Source organism: Ursus arctos, unplaced genomic scaffold (genome assembly GCF_023065955.2).
Source record: "Ursus arctos isolate Adak ecotype North America unplaced genomic scaffold, UrsArc2.0 scaffold_19, whole genome shotgun sequence".
Taxonomy (NCBI): Eukaryota; Metazoa; Chordata; class Mammalia; order Carnivora; family Ursidae; genus Ursus; species Ursus arctos.
Genome location: NW_026622863.1, coordinates 49,356,137 through 49,359,776, shown reverse-complemented (window position 1 = coordinate 49,359,776; position 3,640 = coordinate 49,356,137).

The following is a 3,640-nucleotide window of genomic DNA, read 5'->3' as shown; positions in this document are numbered from 1 at the left end:
CTACAACAGAATGAATAAACCACACAGCTCCACGCAGCAGGATGTTAGCAAAAGAAGCCAGACACGAGAGAGCACAGTCTTACGAGGTTCTAGAACGGGCAACGCTCGGCGATAGTGTGAGGGGTCCAAGAGCTGGTCGCCCCGGGGGCCTGGGCTGGCCACGGTTGCTGCTTCGTGTGCACGCTGGTGGCACAGGCATGTTCGTGCTCTGGGGAAATTCATCAGGCCGTGTGCTTATGAGCTGTGCTTCAAGAGAAAGTTCTAGAAGGTTGTTGAGTACTGTGAGCACACACTTTGCATCTTGAAAGATGCTGTGAAATTGAAGTTGTACGAATTCCCCTCCGGGTGGCTGGGGGTGCCCCTCTCCCCACATCCTTGCCAGTGGGGGGCATCATCCATCTTTTTAATTTGGGCCAATCTGATGGGTGAGAAGTGAGGTGTCCGGGAGCTTTCTTTCATGAGGTTGTGAGGATGTCCAGGCTACAGCCCCCCTGGAGTTTCTGTGCACGTTTTGGAGCAGACCTATTTCCCCAGGTGACTGACGGGTGATGAGAACTTCTGGGACTGCTCAGGGCGGGGCTGTGACCCCTGGCTTCTCAATTAGGACAAATGCCCTGCTGGCCGTATCTGGGCATTAAGAGTTTTCTCCCTTCTTCTGGCAGGTTCCTTCAGACTCACCCCCAGAAAGGTTTTATTGGGTCTGAGCCCAGGGGATGCTTGAGTCTTTTTGGCAGATACTGGAGAGCTTCCATTTTTAGCACCTCCCCACCTGTGTGGACGCACACACACACATATAAAAAGAACTCTGCTTCGGGGCACCTGGGTGGCACAGCGGTTAAAGCGTCTGCCTTCGGCTTAGGGCGTGATCCCGGCGTTCTGGGATCGAGCCCCACATCAGGCTCCTCCACTATGAGCCTGTTTCTTCCTCTCCCACTCCCCCTGCTTGTGTTCCCTCTCTCGCTGGCTGTCTCTATCTCTGTCAAATAAATAAAATCTTTGAAAAAAAAAAAAAAAGAACTCTGCTTCTTACCAGCGGGACGTTAATTTATGTTTTAATGTGAAAAAGGGAGGAAAAGCAGGAACAGTCCTGACCAGCTGTAATGTTCTTAGGAGACTTGGCTGGACAGTGGGTGGGAGGAGCTCTGAGGCTAGTTTTTCCCATGAACCATTTATTTCTCTATTTTTAATGCCTTGGGTCAGGGAAGGCATTTTCAGGGGTCATATGGAAGAGAGTTTTGATCACCAAAAATTTTTAAAATGTTGAGTAAAGTCACCATAAACAAAGCCAAAAGACAAGCAGCAAACTGAAATGTTTGAAATCTCTATGATGCTTACGATCCAGAATATATAAAGAGCTGCTACAAACCAATAACAAAATGACAGAGTCTAGGACTTGAGCCAACAGAAGAGGAAGTACGAACGGCCCAGAATATGCAAATACCCTCTAGCTCCATCCATGGCATTGCAGATGGCAAGATTTCCTTCCTTTTTATGGCTGCGTGATATTCCACTGTGTACGGGGGGATGGGGATGAGGGCACGCACTTCTCGTGATGAGTACTGGTGATGTATTTGGAAGGGTGGAATCACTACATTATATATCCCAAAACTAATATAACTCCGTGGGAAAGAAAGTAACATGTTACACTTACACACACACACACACACACACACATTTCTGAGGAGTCTTTGGCACATTTCCCCTCCTTTTTAACCACATGCATTTCTGTCCAACTTAAAGGGAAATTGCACACATCTTGGTATAGTAGCAAACACTCAGTACTGTGTGCCAGGCACTGTTCTGGGAGAACTTTCCATATTGATACGGAGCCGGCTCATTGTTTTGCCTGGCTGTACTGTGGCCCGTTACACGGGTGGGCCGAACATTTATTTAACCAGGCCCGTATGGAGAGACACTTAAGCTGTTTCCAATCTTTTGCTCCCACAACTGAAGCTGGCGTGCATATCCTTGCGCATGGGTCATTCCCAGATCTGTGTAGGATAAATCTCTGGAGGGAGAATCACTGGTCCCAGGGAAGGGACATTTGAATAGGTCATTTGATAGTCTCCCACCTGTCCTTCCGTACGGGCTGTAGTGACTTACATTATTTTTATTTCCCCTCATTGCCATAAGCCCAAACATCGTTGCATATTCTGGGCCACTTGGATTTCCTCTTCTGTTGGCTCAAGTCCTAGACTCTTTGTCATTTTGTTATTGGTTTTTGTTAGGGTCTGTCTCCGAGAACTGCTGAATGGGTCAAGGGCACCATAGGACCTCGACCAGCTTGCACGTGTCTGGAAACGCATGCGCAGAGAAAGGCAAGGCGCTGGAGGCTGTCCCCGAAGGTGGATCGCGGTGGATTCTTCTTCGATCCACCGCGTTTCTGCACCTTCTCCGTTTCCTCCCGTGTTGCTCATGGCGGGGACGCTGGATGGGCCCAGCTGACCCCATCCCCTCTGGCGGCAAAGGCTGGAGACCGTGGGCACCGAGCAGGTTCCAGCAGGAGGACCCCCTCCAGAGACGGGGGACAGCAGAAGACACCCCAGGGTCACGGCTGGGGCCGGGCGTCCTTGCACCCTGTGGTCCCGGCGGCAGCCTCAGAGGGTTCTGTGCTGTCGTCTTGGGGGTCACGCCTGAGGGCCCGGCCCAGAGCCAACGCTCCAGCCTCCCGGGCTGCCGTCAGCCCCCCGTCCCCATATGAACCCCCTTCCTGTGTAAAAACCCCACCGTGGCTCCGATTTAGACCCCGATCCCTGCCCTGCACAACCGTGCATCGCTCTGACTCGGAGGAAAACACGAGGCCCTTCCAAGATTTCCATATGAGAACGAAGGCTCTGGGGAAAACAGCCGGGCTGCGCTCATCGGTCAGAGAGCAGATCAGTAGAGCGGAGAGCTCCAGGGCTTTACCCGAGGCCACGAGGTGTTGAAGTTTGTGCAACGGGCTTTGTTTTTAATATGGTGAATCCCGCTGACTGGTCTTCAGATGTTAAACCAACGCCTTCCTAGAACAAAGCCCGCTTGGCCAGGATGTCCTTACTGCCCTTTTACAGACCGCCCCATAGGCCTGGCTGACCTCTAGTGAGGATTCTGCGTCTGTGCTCATACGGGATACGTCGTTGGCTTTTCTGGTGCGCTCGTCGTCTGGGGGGGGCCTCAGCGCCATGCCGATGTCATAGTTACTTCTCTCTTCTGGAGCGAGCTTTGGTAATCTGCATCTTTCGTTTTTCCCTTTCAGTTGAGCCATGGAACTTACCAGCATCGAGGGCTCACAGCGTTTCCCTATGGTTCTCGTGTGTGCGGCGGGGTCGGGCCCAGGGTTGGAGACAAGGACCCTGCAGCAGGAACGGCCCCGGGGACCGTGTCAGACGTAGGCCCCCACCGACAGGGCCACCCCCACCCCCCGCCCAGTTCTCGAAGCGACTCATGTGGACGGACTGCGCAGGTCTCCTAGTCCGAGGAAAAACAGGGCCCATGAGGACAGGTTCGGGAGAGAGCAGTGGCCATGGCGGTCAAGGTCCTCTGCCTGGGACCTGAAGTCCCTGCTAGGCCTCCCCTGCCCCCATCTGCCCCGGGGCGCCTTGGGTGGCACAGGGCAGCAGGCGGGACGAGGACCAATGAGGGGCAGCATCAGGCTCAAAGG